General features: G+C 39.6%; 2 long non-coding RNA genes across 4 annotated transcripts; both read left to right on the top strand.

Annotated features, from left to right (window-relative positions):
• Positions 1-4608: 4608 nt before the first annotated feature.
• LOC112432284 (uncharacterized) lies at positions 4609-9303 on the top strand. Of its 3 annotated transcripts, none has more exons than XR_013093800.1 (4): positions 4609-5396; positions 5758-5918; positions 5984-6199; positions 7236-9303. It is a non-coding gene; the product is annotated as an uncharacterized LOC112432284 (long non-coding RNA). The 3 variants fall into 3 exon arrangements; XR_013093801.1 differs by having other exon boundaries at positions 4611-4752; XR_013093799.1 differs by having other exon boundaries at positions 4614-5918.
• A 2888-nt stretch (positions 9304-12191) lies between these two features.
• On the top strand, positions 12192-15473 carry LOC143413182 (uncharacterized). Its single transcript, XR_013093798.1, has 3 exons — positions 12192-12621; positions 14386-14430; positions 14613-15473. It is a non-coding gene; the product is annotated as an uncharacterized LOC143413182 (long non-coding RNA).
• Positions 15474-16704: the final 1231 nt, after the last annotated feature.

Genomic DNA, 16704 nt, shown 5'->3' with positions numbered 1-16704 from the left:
TCGTCGTGAAAAGTTTGAGAACCACTGATCTAATCTTTAGCAGGTGTTAAAATATGGACATATGGCACAATGCAGTATGTCCCCTAGAGATAGGGTGATGAGTTCAGTCATTCAATGGCGGCTTAGATTAGAGCCACTGCTCCTCCACATCAAAAGAAGCCACTTGAGGTAGTTTGGGCTTCTGAGTAGGATGCCTCCTAGGCACCTCCTGGGTGAGATGTTCTGGGCATGTCCCACCAGGAGGAGGCTCCAGGGCAGACCTAGGACATGCTGGAGAGATTACGTCGCTCCGTTAGCCTGGGGAAAGGAAGGTCTGGACTTCTCTGCTTAGGCTGCTAGTCTAAGACCAGGTCCCAGACAACCGGAAGAGGATGGATGGACGGATTGATGTATGGAGACGGGATTAAGGGTGATGTTATGGTTATGCTAGGGTTAGGGTTAGAATAAGTCAGCAGGAAATGAAACTAAATTAATATAATGTTCTTTAAAATCGTGGACTATTGTGCGTATATTTGTGCACACGGGCAAAAGATGTTTGTGTAAAATGATTGCAAGCGGAACAACTCAAACACAACAGTACATCATCCACTACAGCTAAAAGCTTCATCACTCCCCGCCTCTCTGTTTGTAAAACAGCCATTTGTCTCCTGTAAAAACCAATCTCCAGCCTGATGTAATCAAATCAACCCAACTAAGTATTTTTATTGATGTGATTTTTTTTTCATGTGTCAATTGTTGGTATGATAAGAAAACTAATAGCAATAGATTTGATGTAATTTTTACACTAGCATATAATAGTCGGTCCAGCTCAGCTTTATTCACTTGCTGTCTCATTGTTTGTTTGCTGCAGCTGTATTTGGGTGAATGTGAACGGTAAAGAAGATGAAATAAAGAGCTTTTAGGGTTTGAAAGTCAGTCTTTAATTTATTATGCTTTGTAGCTGCCTTGTTTTAATGTCAACATTAAGCCATCGAAGGGAAATGCACTTTAAATGAGTTTATCACTTGTTTGATTTTCATTTCTTTTAATATCCATGAAACCGACACTTTAAAAGAGCACACTGCTTCCTCCATTAGTACAAATTAGATCATTTTCTGTACTGTGCCCTCACTTGTAATATAGAGTGATTATAATAGCTGTATTTTTCATAAAAATGTTTTGCCTAGAGTGACTTGATAATCTAACGAATCAATAAGGGAGAACATTTACAGCATTAATGGAATCAAAGACGAGGGAAAACCGAGTCTACAGTAATCGCAGGCAACAGCGCGAACAAAGGAATTTTTTTTTTTTTTTAAGAAAAGAAGAATACAATGCTGATTGATAGCAGGTGTTTTCACACAGGCGTTGCCCCTGAGGAAATCAAGTGGTTAACATGGCTTATCATCAAGGTTATCCGATGATTGGCACTCCTAATTGTTCATTATGTTTGCTTCCACAAGTGGAAGAAAAGAACTCCGCTCTTCAGAGGAGACTGATTGCTGTGGAATATCCTGAAGCATTTGACATTTTGTCCCATCAAAATCATCAGCTGATCTTACTCTGACGGATGCACAGGATTAATATCAGAAATTTGTGTTGCCTGTTATAAACAGCGCATCTACTGCACTGTTGCTGTGCTGTAATAATGCTGCAGCTGAAGTTCCGATGTGAATATTAGTTTTAACAGTCATGGCTATTCCTTTATTTATTTCTAGACTCTATTAAAGTAGCTTTGCATCATTCACTTTGTTACGTCCCCACATGAAAGCTAGGCGAAGAGGGTGGGGGACAGTAACAGTTGGATCCGGGTGAAACAAAAAGAACACCAGGCAGAGGTAGTTAACACAAAATATATCTTTATTATAATCAATTAACTCAACAATCATATAAATAGTAACAACAAAAGGAGACAGCACCGCTGCTTTAATGATAAATCAGACAGGTCAACCCAAAGAGATAGTGACCACTTCAACAAAGAAAACAACAAGGCTTCAACAGAAAAAGACAGCAACGCTGCTAGTAACAATACCCAGGCAGGCCAAACAAACTAATGGAGGTCGCCGTCACTTAAGGGAAAACACCACTCAGCTAAGAACTACTCACAAAGAGCCACACACGGTGGGGCTGGTCACACACAGCAGACCTTTTCCATACCTAAACCACTATCACACACTGACCAGCACAAAAGAACTCCACCAGAAGCCTCTCCCACACCTCCACACTGCTCTTCTCCAGCTTATATCACCTCTGAGGGTAATTGGTGGTAAACGAGGGCAGATGAGCAGCAGGTGTGTCCTAAAGGAGAAGGCAGGGGCAGCGAGAGACAAGGGGAGGGGCAAGAAAGAAGGAGGAGGAGAGGGAGAAGACAACACCACGCCCACACACTCCCACAGCCTCACAGGATGTAACACACAGTTAAAACATATTCATTATTTAGCTTCTTCAAATCATTTGTGAAGCCCCTGATGTTGTCCACTGTTTAAAACCATCCAACATTTTCCTCTGATTGGCTGCACCTCACAAACATAAGGTGTGGGCAGCAGGTAGTAATAATACTATGCTAACACTAAAACTGCAAGGGAAATATGACGTAATTTTCAATCATGAAGGTCATAAGAAAGCTAACTAATTCAGACATCGAACACCAAATTAATTAATTAATTAAAAAAGCCAATCATATTTTTGAAAAATGAGATGCAAATTATCTTTAAGAGATCAATAAGAAAAACTGTTTGTGGCTGAGCGATGAAACACTGGGAAATGAACGTCTCAGCTTGCTCTTCTTCGTCCTGTGTGAGTGTACTGTGGGGTTATACCGCCATCTGCTGGCCACTGCTTTTATTTCACAGTCCAACGCTGTTGGTGCTGAGCCCCTACATTCGAAAAACAGACGGGAATATGAGCACATTGTGTTTCGGGAAAAAGGGGGAAAAAATAAGAATGGGTGTACCACTAAAATATGCATATCTTAAAAATCCTATTTTAAAGTTTTTATGCACTGTTCAATTATTATTTTTAAATCACGAACAGATACATATTTTAGTTAAATAGCAACCAAAGTGTTGGAGCTGTTTTCTCAGTTGATTGAAAATATTTTTTCAGCCCATAAAAAGTTAAATGGGCTGAAAAACCAAACCATGGGAAGAGCAAATAGGTAAGTCATCTAGACCAGATGATTATAGATTATCTTCATAATTGCCTGTGTCTCTTTCTGGGAGTAGCTGCAGCACACCTGAGCAGGCCAGGCGCAATATATAGCATTCAGCCATGGCTGAATACTGATATGCTGACAACTGTTTATACTATTTGGGTTTCTTTATTTTATTTTATTTAAATGCAGCCTGTGTGTCATCTCCCTCTTTATATCACATACAGCTGTGTTGTGATGATACAAAATACAATATTATATAATATACAATATTAAAAGTAAATACTTGTCACGGTTTGGCAGGGCAAACTGTGGGGGTGTAGCACCTGGAGTCCCAGGCTTCTACCGTTCTACCTTTAAAAGCCGGAGAGCAGTCAAATGCTGGAAGTGGAAGATATGTATATTAGGTTGTTACCTAGGAATTCTGGAGGGAGGGGAGTGGGGGTGTGTGATTGAGGGGGTGGGGGAGCTGCTAAAAGCTGTGAACTTCCCTTCTGTGTTTCATCTTGATGCATTCTCAATCATCCAGGGAAATAAATCTCCAAAAGTCACCAACTTGGAGTGTTTCAGTTTGCCAATCAACACACATGGGTGTATTTCCTTTGTTGCTGAGATTTATTGATAAAAACAGTACAAAAAACCAACCATTTGTACACATATTTACAAATAATAATAAAAAGCGAGTGAGTACATTACAACATTTTCAGCAATCACTCACAATCCTGGCATCCATCACATCCACGCCACACTTTGTTTTGTTGTAAAGGGTGACAGTGTTTGGCTTCCTTTTGGTAGTGTTATCAGTCTGAACCACGCTGTGCATGCTGCTTGACCTTCCCATTGCTCACAATTTGAATTTGTTCACACTGCAGATGAGGAGACTGCTTCTCCACCGAAAAAGAGAGCTTGTTTGGGGACTGAGACAGCGAAAGATGGCACAGTGCGGCGTGAAGAACAGGTGGGGACCTGTCAGCACATGCGAGTGAAATTCTTGTGTGCGAGCCCCACAAGCAACAGAGATGTGCAAACACAACAACACAAACGAGCAAAATACAAGAATGGCCAACCTGAAACTAATAAATATATGTACAATATATAATAGTGTATGCATTTCTGGATGTGTATACTAAATATTTTCCTACGTGTGTGTGTGTGTGTGTGTGTGTGTGTGTGTGTGTGTGTGTATACACATTTTTACAAATTAAATAGTAAAAAAATAAAATAAAATAATAATAATAATAATAATAATAAAATATATAAAATATACAGAGTTGAATATGTGCAAAACAAGTGGCATTTATATACAGTGTGGAGTGCAGGGTTACTGAAGTTGGACTACCTGGTATATAATGTTGTGCTACGTGATTGCTAGCGACACAGGTTTGTTAGCATAACATTAGCACAGTGAAGCTGGAGGATGAACGCCAGCTTCACTTTTTTCCACTTGATAAAGTTTTGGGTTTTTATATTTTGCTTTATTCGTCTTGTGATTTGTATTTAAACAGTCGTTTTTGGTCATCTTGTTTCTTCAATTTCTGCATTAATACTTCAGTTCCCATTTTATGGCTTCCTCTTAATTTTGCTTTTGTTACTTTTCCAATCAGCGTAAATGAGGAGGAATGGTGAGTCCTTGCACTGCTTTGCTTGTTTTCATTTGACTGAACTAACTTCATTAGAGTTATTTGATATTGTATTTTGCACTATCCTACTGTATATTACTGTAATAGTAGTATTCTTATTGTATATATGGTATATCTTATTCCTCTGTTCCTCTGTCTCTCTTGCTGCATTGAGTATGTGTATGACTAAAGAATTTCCCTCGGGATAAATAAAGTTCTTCTTATCTTATCCTTAAGATTTGTACAACAAAGTATTTTCAGTTTTAAGCTGGAAGAATGGGGTTTTGCACAGCTTATCATGTTAATGCAAGGAAAAAAGGGCACGTAGCGCATCGGTGATGTGTTCACTAATATAGAACTAAAATGTGTGTTACCTTAAAATGAGCAAATCCTTTGTCACAAAGTTGTATATGAATACTGCTCATTGTATAAATTCAGTCATTTTAAAGTCTATCAAAAACAAGTCAAATCCTGACAATATTAATGAGACGTTTCTAAAATTCTTCTACACAGATGGTCTGAATTTGTGAAGCGAGTGGTATCGCTCTCCGTCCCCGGCAGTCGGCTCCTCCTTGTTTTTTCTAAGCCACGATTAGGCTCGTTGAGAGCAGGCATGTGCATGCAGACAGTGTTTGTTTTTACATCTGGTGGGTAACGTCCCTCCCTATATTTTTGGAACAGTACCTCTGAAGCTTGATTTAGATTTCTGCAGGAAATTTACGTTCTAACTTCAGATGTAACACCTCTTAACACTAAACCGGTCCATTCCACACTGTTGTTTCCAGTTACAGCGTATATTTCCTGCTGAAGCATATTTCAGGCATAAGACAGAAACATTACAAAAATATACACCTGCAGGCCACTCTATTGTCTTTATTTGACTAAATGCACTAAATTGCTGCCACAAGCTTTTGAACACATGTACCTAATAAAGTGGCTGGTGAGTGTAAGAGTATCCTCAGTCCCAGCTTGGATAAAGACGTGTCTGTGTGTCTTTGTTCCCTGCAGTAGTGCCCTCTCCAGCTCAGTCATCATCCACATACCCCAGGACACTGTCCGAGCCAAAGAGATCATCGCCCACGTCAACACGCAGAAGACTCAGGTCAGCTATTATGCAGAGGCTATCTCAAGCTGCCAAAGACCAATCGCTCGCCAGTCTGGCTGACAAGGTACTAAAAGTGTTTGACGTTACGTGGGGACGCTTCATATTTCATTCATACCCTCTTCCTTTCAGACCCGTCAGCTGGTGACAGTGTGCGGCTGCAAGCTGCTAGCTTCAGCTATTTAGGCCCTGAACGCAGTACGGGGCGAGTACATCGCAACCAAAGCTTCTCCTTCCGCTGAGTCTGAACAAGTAGTGCTCCGCAATGACCAGGATACGCTGAGAGCAAAGTACAGCGGTCACAACAGCCAGTCGTCACTGCACGTGGACTGGCACGAAGAGGAGTGGGTGAGTTGATCAGCAGTTATTGGCTGTTTTCTGATTCCAGATTTTTTATTTCTTTAGCATGAGAACAGACAAGCTTAGTTTCTTGGCACACATTGTGGATACAGCTTAATATCTTAACTAGACTCTGAACTCTGTTTTTCTTTTCTTGTTGCTTCTTCTTCTTCTTGAGTCATCCCTCTCATGTTGATTTCCAGCTCAGGTCACTCCTTACTTTTAAGAAGTTGGAGGATTCGTGAGCAGATTTTTCCTTCACCATATCAGCCGACTTTATTCTAGAGAAAATACTCTTAAATGACTCTTCTTTAAAAAGTGTTCAGTGTTTTATGTCTGGTCCGTGTGTCATCTTTGTCTTTACAATGTTGCAGCAATACTGTAGTAATGATATGATATGATATACCTTTATTAGTCCCACAAGGGGAAATTTAAATGTTGGTTTAGTGTAAGCTCAGCTTTTTAACTAATGTAAGAAGTGTTATGACTGACTCGTTTTTAATACCTAAATCTGGCCTCAGTGCACAAACCTAAATGAATCGGTACATATGAAAGCGCCCAAGTCACAAGCTGTGTTCAAGGACATGGATAAAACAAAAAGGTTCAAATTTGTGCACAAAAACCCCACAAATCAGTGTCACTGTTTTAAAATCTGCTGCGAGACCGCTCTAAATGTCAGCTTTTTCTTTACGTAAAGACTGGGGTCTGTAACATATCAGCTCGTTTCTTATTTATTAAAGAACATGCCTGACACCAGGCTTTTGAGTTAACGGCTCCATTAGATCTCTGCAAGTATTTTTAAGTATTTTTAGGTTCTTTCCAGCAGGATTTGTGGCTAGTTCTGGAGCTTGACCCTAAAAGATTTCAGTGTGTCGGTGCTTCTGCTTTCCCTGTTGTCCTTCTGTTCCGTCTTTTTTTCTGTTTCTGTCAAATTTAAAAACAACTGCACTCTGAAATACACACTCTTTGCAAGATGTTGTCTAAACTAGTGGTTAGAAGGCATATTTGTGTTTGGTCTCTGATGGTTTATTTACACTTTTTGCAGGCCACGCCCACGGACTACAGAGCCACGATGAGCAACAAAGCCAAGAAGTCTATGGACTTCCTGCTGATGCAGGACACCGCCCCGACGATAGCCACGGACGTGTCACTGCAGTACCGCCTCGACATCGTCTTCTGCCAAACAGTCACCTACACATATTTTAATTATTGAATGTCTGAGCTGATGCGTTTATCCTGCAGTGACTCAGAGTGAAGGAGAAGGCCAAGAAGAAGTGTAAATATCATAAAAGCAAGGAGTTCAGAGCTCTACGACTTAGTGTCTTTATGGTATTTATGTGTGTAATGGAGACCAGGGGTTCCATTACCCTTACTTGTATTTTTATTAATTGACTGACTGATTTGTATTTAAAAACCATAATGAAGAAAAACACACACTGGTTGATTGTGATCTTTATTAGGTTTTTTGGGTTGTTATTTAAGTGACTCGTGAAAGGTGAAGAGACAGGGGGACTGGCCATCCTACCTGTGTCAGGAAAAGAACCCGTGTTAGAGCTGTTCACATTTAAACATTTGTCTGTAACCTAAATTAGTTGTATATGTAAAAAGAGAAGTGTTAACAGTACTCACTTTGTAAAGAGTAAAAGCAGCTCAATCACCTGCTTATGAGCTCCTGGAGCAAACCAATGTGCCAGGCTAGGGGAGTGTGTGTTGGAGTGATTTTGTTAAAAGTTGTCATTATTGTGCTTGGACCTTGTCTTGAACTGTATGTTCAGATATTTTTCTGTTCCTCCCCCACATGTAGGATGTTGGGGATGTTACTAGCTATAGTTTTCAACTGCAGGCCCAATCTATGTAAGATTCTGGTTTCCTTATTTGGTAAGGAATGTTCACTTCCTGCCCTTTACAGTATGGGCTCACCATGTAAATGGTGGACTGTTAAAGAGGTTAAGCCATATACGAGGTTGAGGGGAGATACCCTTTTATGACTAGAGATGCGGTTAAAACGTTTGTAACCAGGAAGTCACGTATACACACACACACACACACACACACACACACACAGTGCCTTAGCTTTTACCACACAACATATGGGGTTTACAATGGGCGGTTGTGTAACTGTTTTCATTCAATAAAAGGCTGGAGTTGGAGTTGTCTGAGTTTGGGTGTAGAGCTTGCAACTCTGAGAATCTGACCAGGCTTCCCCTGCACAAGTAAAAACCAATCGAACTCTGATTGTCTTACTTTGTTCTGAGTCAGCGAGGGCTGAAACCTAACTGTGTGGTTAAGGTGTTTTAATGCAGCGGTCCCCAACCGCCGGGCCACGGACCGTCGTTTGGTCGAGAGATGAGGCTCGGGTGTGAAATGTATGGTTTTCAGAGTTTTTATCGTTATTTTGTTATCGTTTTTATCGTTAACTCTGTTTTCCTGGGTCTTTCACGTGTGTTATGAATAAATCTTCTTTTTTTCCGGTACCGGTACTAGTTTTATTTTGTTGTATTTATCTGTGACACCTTAAAGGCCGGTCCATGAAAATATTGTCGGGCATAAACCGGTCCGTGGCGCAAAAAAGGTTGGGGACCGCTGTTTTAATGTATATAGAAGAGACTGAAGTTTATATGTTATGGAATTATTTATAGGACTTGTTCCAAATCTTCATATGTCTATGATGTGCTATATCAGCCCATTCTCACTCCCGAGGCGTAACATGTCGACGTTTTGTCACGTCCCGCAGCGTTCCTGAGGAACGCGAAAGGAGACCTTCGGCGTTCTTATGGTACGCGGCGGGCTATGGCTGGAATCCAGTGCAATGACGCTCCCGCGGTAATAGACGTTCCAGCCCTGTATTCCAGCCCTAAACCTAACCTTATCCCTAGCCCTGACCATAACCTTATTCCTGACCTTAACCAGGACTTTAATGATGTTAAATAGCGTGTTTCTAAGCGATTTGAAGAAAAAGAGCAAACATGTGTAGATTCAGTCCAGACGGTTCTCATATTTCCTCTTTTTTCCGAGGTCGTCATTTAGGAACGTGGTGGGTAGCCAAAAACGTAATATGGTGACGATTTGTCACCTAGCGTAAAATGTAACGTAATATGGTGACGATTTGTCACCTAGCGTAAAATGTAACGTAATATGGTGACGATTTGTCACCTAGCGTAAAATGTAACGTAATATGGTGACGATTTGTCACCTAGCGTAAAATGTTACGCTTTGGGAGTGAGAACGTGTTGGTTATATTGTAGTGGTTTTCTTATGGGGAGGGTTTTGTTTTCCTTTGGTTTGCTGACCCCCAGACTTGGTCTATTCCAGATGCTCACCTGAATCAGGTAGAGTATGACAGGAAGCCATTTGCTTTTCAGAAGGGTTGGATTCTTTGCTGTATCACCATGTGTTCTCATTAATAAAGTACATTTTACTCCAGTCTCGTGCTATTTTAGTGGAAGTGACCCATGACCGTCGGCCAAAACTGACAATATGACTATTAAAAGTCTGAGTAATACTGTAATTTTCTGCTGCTCATTCCTGTGCAACATCCCATTTGGCCTCCCGTCATATTTCTTTTCAAGATTTTCTTATTTAATCACTAGTGTACATATATTTATATTTATAGATACATATATATTTAGTCATCTTTTCTCTTTTACCACGTCTCTCTAATATTTTGCTCTTTACTATTTTTCTATTTTTTATTTTATTATATTTTATTATATTTCTACTGTACCATGCTGCTGAGTGACTGCTGCTCGTCAAACACATTTCATTGCAATGTTGACCCTGTGCTAACTTGCATATGACAAATAAAACTGAAAACAGTAAAGGCAAAGGGAACACATCAAGTAAGGATTTCACACTCCCACTCACAACGGCACTTTCAAAGCATAAAGCCAAATATTTCAAAATTTCATTTTGAGGCATTTTAAAAATGAATGTGTTTGAGTTTCATTGCTCCAAAGCAATGTTTTCATATAAGCAAGACAACAACCAGTTTGCAACCATGTAAGTACAGTCCTCTATTGTAAACAGACGTGTTGGCAATCTGTCTGCGTTTATAAATTAGACAACAGTTATTTGCAGATCTTCATCAATCTGCCTGAGAGTGATTGCAGTCGGTCTGAGTTGGACTGCAACTGTTTTGAGTCAGGTTGCCTCCAAGGAGGCAGTTTATTATTTTCCTTTCCTAGTTGGAGAGATGGCTGTTGTTTTGTTTTTACTGTAGTGTGCTGGGCCATTAATGGCTCAGGGGCTGCAGCGTATCCGCGCCAACACCTAAGGCCAACGTGGAATCACCGGTCAGACTAACATAAAGAAAAAATCTGTTAAATTACACATTTGTATTCATTAAGTCACAGACAATGAAAACAAGCAGAAATCAAGATGTAATATTTTTATAATTTTATTGATGTTAAATTAAAGTCCCAGCTTAGTTATGTTGTCAGTGCAAGTCACTTCAATCTGTATAGCACCAAAGGAAACAATGATGTTTTCAAGGTGCTTCACACTGTAAGGTAACAACTTACAGTATTAAAAAGAAAACCCCAAAAGAACAAACCCCTCTGAGCAAGCACGAGGCGACAGTGGGAAGGAAAAACTCCCTTTTAAGAGGAAGAAACCTTCGACAGAACCAGGCTCAGGGCGGGGTGGCCATCTGCCGCGACCATTCCTGGGGATTTCAAAAATGACTTGATCTGATCTAAATGTAAAACTAGCTAATTTAAAGTGTCCAGTGAGTTTTAGAAAATATCTTGCTGTTGATATCACGATGTCACTATAAAGGGGAAACTTTGTTTCCTCCCTTAAACCTCCCAAAAAATGCACGCACCGATGAGAAGCACTTAGATATGCAACTTGGTTCTGTGAATATCTTTCTTTTGAAAGTTTTAACAATATCTTCATCAAGATCTTGGACGTTTAATTGCCAGAATGTCACAATAACCGCTGCATGCTTCCATCTTTTACAGAGGGATTTGAAAACCCTCTCGCTGAGTTTCTTGAACTTCTCTGGGGGGATTTTGTCGTATTCTGCCCTGATTTCAGTCCAGATTTTCATGGTAAGCCGGTTGGAGATAGCTTCAGCATCTTCAATGATGAAGACTGTGCCTGATTTTTTTGCAACCCGGGAAATCAGTCCTTCCACAAAGCTTTCCACTGAAAGTCTGCATCTTTCTTTCTTTTCATATGATTCCAGTCTATCGATAATTGTTACTGCCAACAGGTGTTCTTGGAATACTGAAGTAGTTATGATATTAAACATTGGTTGTCCCATTAAATTCATTGAATCCTCCTCCCCACTCCTCCCCAATGATATTAGTGACAATTTATGTAATTTGTCACAAATATCAGTGAAAATGGCATTAGCAATGCAGTCAAAATAATTCTGCACTTTTCGGTCTAAATGCAAATCCATCCACTTGAATTTGTCCAAGAGTAGATCCAACAAACGTTTTTGGTGAGAATGAGGGCACTTTAAAAGTTTACCAAGCTTTGAAAGCACAGCCTGAATTAATGTCTCTAACAAGGTGTTTTCAGGTGGCTCACAGTCTACAGAAGATCTGTGATTCTGTATCTTTTTATATGACTCCGTTTGACTTATGTTTGTTAACGGTGGGATGCTGGCTTCATGTTCAACACAGGATTTCTGCTGCTGGGGATCTGGAATTGGATTGTTTTCTGCTTTTGCAGCACTGTGTTGGTCAGCATTTTGACAGCGTTCTTCTGTGTTAGCTGTTTCTTGGCTGTTAGCATCTATATTCTGTGCTGTATCAAACTCCTGCTCAGCAGAATCGTCCAAAAATTTCACAGGTGACAAAAACGTTTTGCCAGTGGTGGTGTGGACAGAACAGTTTTGATGTACAGGGGAGTTCTGGGAAGACCTCAGTGGTGATACTGCTCCTGACTGTTCACACAGGTCCATTACGTCCTCTACAAAACCTGCAAGCCGCTTAGCGGTGAAGCAATCCGGATAGCCTGAGGTAAGCTCTTCCCACTGCTTGTACGAAAAATCACTGAACAAGTTATTCAAGAGGGATACTAAAGCATGTACTGTAGAATTATCCCGATTGGTCTGAACTGTTTCATCATTTGTCATTGTGTTACAGTTTGAGCTTGCCATTTCACTTTTTTGTTTTTTATGCCTAAAATGTTGTTTTGTGTTAAACTCCGTGTTTGAACGTTTAAAGCGCTGCTGTCCCGCTGTATGAATGCGTTTCAACTGAACAGCCAGGTCTATATATAAGGTCGGTTTCTTTGTAACGTCACCAGTCAAAGGACTGGCCCGGCTCGTCATAACGAAAGGGGGCGGGACAAATCTGTTGCTTAGCAACTGAAAAAAAGGCACACCGCGCTGAATGCTACATCCGTCCTGCGACGGTACACCGCCTCCGCACCACCGTTTAAACATGAAGTGTGGATGTTAGAAGATCCCAAATATGGTGAGCTACTGGAAAATTACTCACGTTTTTGTTCTTGAGAGTGAGCGATAATAAGCGACATTTTATTGAGAAATTACAGTAGTCTGTCTGTTTCTCTTCATAGCTCTTTTCAAAACACGGTTACCTTTGGTTTGTTTGGCTCGCAGCTTAAAACGTAGTTTCAGTGTTTTTTCGCCTTCTGTGATTAATTCTGGTTTGCCTGCTTTATGGAGCTCAAACCAAGGCAAAATTGAAGTATCAGTATTTAAATGTAAATAGACTCAAACTAGGAGTGGATCAAAGGGGGTCCTTTCAGGTGCCAAATCTCCACTGCTAAGATTTTATGCATGTTTAGCTTAATTGTAGAAAAGGTGCTTGTAATAATGTTTGGGTGAATAGGTGAATGAGGCATGTTGTATAAAGCGCTTTTTAATGCACGAGCAAAATACAAAAACCCTATATAAAAAGCAGTCAGTTTACCATTTATGTATTTGTTCCATTGAACGCTTCTGTGAAAATCAATTTGATACTTGTTCAAATAAAAAATTTGAATCGATTAGTTGTTTTCTCAACATTTATTAATCGACTATATGCAGAAAACTGTGACACTGTGGAACCCTTATTTTAAAGACCTCGTAGTTTGATAGTTTGCTCCCTGACCGTGGTTCTGCCAGAGGGTGCTTCCTGTTAAAAGTGAGTTGTTCCTTCCCACTGTATTGAGGTTTTTTCTTTTTAATTGTAGACTTTCTACCTTACAATCTATACCACCTCGAGGAGAATGTTGTTGTGATTCAGCTCTGCATAAATACAATTAAATCGAATTAAGTGGGTTCAGCTAATTTGTGAAATAAATGTGAGTGACACGGTAAGTAATAGCCTGCATGTAACTCATTGTAAGAAGAGCAATATCGCCCCCTCCTGGTTCAACTTTTTTTTCTTTGCAGTAATCTTTCCAATAATAATACATATGCACTAACCTCATGCTTGCTGTTAACAATAGCCTAAAGACATAAAATCAAGTTTAGTTTTTTCTTTAAGTTTATGTTTTTTATATGGTTGGCATTTATTTTGTTTCTTTTTAATAATTATATTGATTCTATTGATTGTTTGCCAAGCACTGAGGTCTCTGCTTAGACTGTGCTACTGGGATCACTGATTTAAAAATGAGGCAAAAGCACCAAAGTTGTGCTCAAAAACAGTACAGTGAGCTACAACCTGTTGCTGTAGTAATTCTAACACACTTATTGTTTTTAAATACATACATGTTTAGTTTTTTTAAACCTAATTATATAATTTTTTTTGCAAAAGTGTCACCTAAACACCCAAATATACGTAATTCAAAACTTACTTTAATTATTACCCATTTGGCTGGTAACATGGACCCAGTCTGATGGATAGTTACTGAACAGATAGTCTTTTCTTTAAAGGCTGCAGTCAAAGCAAATCATTGTAAAAACAAGACAAGTCAATAAAAAACAAGTAATAACTATAATATTAAACTACAATAGAGAGAAAATCCAGTAAATATAATTATATTATGTAAAAAAATATACAAATATTTACCTCTAATTTAAAAAGACATTACAAGGGTACTAGTTTCATTTTAATCTAAACATAATCTAAATTGACACTAAATCAGTTTAAATATTACAGCTGAAGGTGATTTTAATAAATGTACTGCTGCTTGACTTTGTTTTACTACTGCAGTATAATTTATCATGTACAAAAGCTCCAAATGTTGTTTCTCTGACTTAATGTTCTGATGACGTTTGTGTTATTTTGCAGGAAATAGTCAGGACCCAGATGAACCTGTGCTGGAATTCAGTGTGGGTGAGTAATATGAGCATTTATGAAGGCTGTCCATGACCCGTAATTAAATTTAGCGTCATTAGTCTTATTTTGTCTCTCAGTGCAGGTATGTAATGTGACAAAACCTCTAATGATCTGATATGTTTGGGATGGATGGGCTGTGAATTATATAGTGAATTGTCTTATTTTGTCGCTCTGTGCAGGCTAGGGCCTATTATATGCTGTAGCCTGAAGGCAGCTGAGTTGCAGAGGATGGAGTGATCACTGGCTTTCTACTTACAGGGTGGTGGGTCTCAGAGGACAATTGCTACCCCTGTTGAAGTGAACAACGTGTGGAGTGCAACTGGCTTTGTGGCATAGCTGGCTCTGGCCTTGGACTGTGTGTTTTTACTTTGTACCTAAATGGGACACTGGACTTGTAACTATTATTCATTGTGTTTATAAATAAAATTTTAGAATTTTATTGACTGTCATCTTTTTGCCCACCGCGGAGACGGTTGGTCAGACCTAGAATCTCTTTATGTGTGTGTGTGTGTGTGTAACATCAGCAGGGTTTTGCATAAAAGAGTGTGAGCAGGTCAAAAGGTCAATTCATTTATTGTAGTTTTATGGCAGCACCTTCTAGTGGCCTTGAAGCAAACAGTCTCCTAACTAAGCCATGGCATCTCCGGTCTCTCCTACTTTTGTGTGCTGTGCTGGAGGAGCAGCATTGGATCTAGTGATACTGAGTAAGCTGATTAGGACCGGCCTGGAGAAATGTGGTTTGCATGAAGTATCAGGAGAAAAACAACCTTGTATTGTAAAATAATAATACACGAATAATAAATACTTTTCATGACATTCAGATTTCTGGACTCACGAGTTCATAGAACATTAATGTTACGAAACATTGAGATAAGTCTTAAAACTACATTGTATACTTATTATTTATTTACTTTAATCAGATTTGACTGGTATTTTTAAACATTAAGTTTTTGTTCCTTCAACTATTGTATTTAAGCTTATGACTCACTCACAGTATGTTTATATAACTGTCTAAAAAACAGTGAGGATGTGGCCGCAGTGGCTGAGAAGCAAGAAGTTTGCTTTTTCTTTTTTTTTTCTTTTTTTTTAAATTGGGAAGCATAAATGAACATACCAGAAAACCCTGCACGAAGGAGCCATATTTGTTTTTTGTGTGTGCATAAGATGAAGCTTTAGTATTATTACACATATGATAATGGTGTTAGCATGCAACACACAAACTCAAGTGGTGTTGCCAAGATAGTTGCTGACTGGCAAGAAACTTCTAGAAGAAATCTGGTGACAGTCCAAAGCACAAATGAACATGTTTAATACTCGTGCAAGACCCTGTGGGAAGGTGCCAGATTGCTGTATTTTGTGTGAATCAGGAAAAGTGCACGGTGATGACTAAAGCTTATAAAACATCTCTCTCCTTATGTGTGCATATATGAGAAAGAAAATTCTGCCAAAGCAACTTTAGCTTCTTGCAAGCATCAGTACACAAAGGATGCTAACACAAAGCTAGCCAAGAACCAAGAGTGATTTTAAAGTTGAACGTATGCCGACCCCAGCAGCCAAAGGGAGCTCAGGGGAGAGCTTCTTGGGGTCCAGTGATGTGTCCTGAAGAGACAACATGAGCTCTCCCTCCTGTAGGCCCACCCCAGCAGTAGGTGCTGTCTGTCTCATTCCGAGTTAACTGCTACTCCTCTACATCTAAACGAGCCAGTTGAGGAGGTTCAGGCATCTGACAAGGGTGCCTCTTGAGCGCCTCCTGGGTGAGATGTTCCAGGCATGTCCCACCAGGACAGACAGGACACACCCAGGACATGTTGGGGAGATCACAGCACTCAGCAGAGAATGCCTCAGTGTCCCCCAAATAATGGAGGAGCTGGCTCGGGAGAGTAAGGTCTGGGTCTTCTCTGCTTATGCTACTGCCACCGAAACTAGACACCAGGTAAGCTCAGAAAAATGAACAACCTGTTTAAATAAAGGTTAATTTAAAAAAAATGTTTGTCATTAGCTAGTCTGTGTACATGTACTTCTTCTCCAGTGTTGAAAATGTTAAACTCACAACCTGCACATTTTCTGGTTGCATCATCAAATAAATACCCCCAAAAGTAGTCTGAGTACTTTTACACTGGTTTTATGCTGCGATGTTTTCAAAGTCTTTCACTGAACACATTCAGTCACACATTGTTCATAATTTATTGGAAGTTTATTGTTTAATGTCCTGTCTAAATAACTTCAGTCACCATTTGTATTCATTAATGAATAACTGACTTCTAATATTAA

Source organism: Maylandia zebra, linkage group LG17, assembly GCF_041146795.1.
Source record: "Maylandia zebra isolate NMK-2024a linkage group LG17, Mzebra_GT3a, whole genome shotgun sequence".
NCBI classification, from domain to species: domain Eukaryota; kingdom Metazoa; phylum Chordata; class Actinopteri; order Cichliformes; family Cichlidae; genus Maylandia; species Maylandia zebra.
Note: the sequence above shows the minus strand (reverse complement) of the source record. Positions and strands in the feature narration are given on the sequence as shown.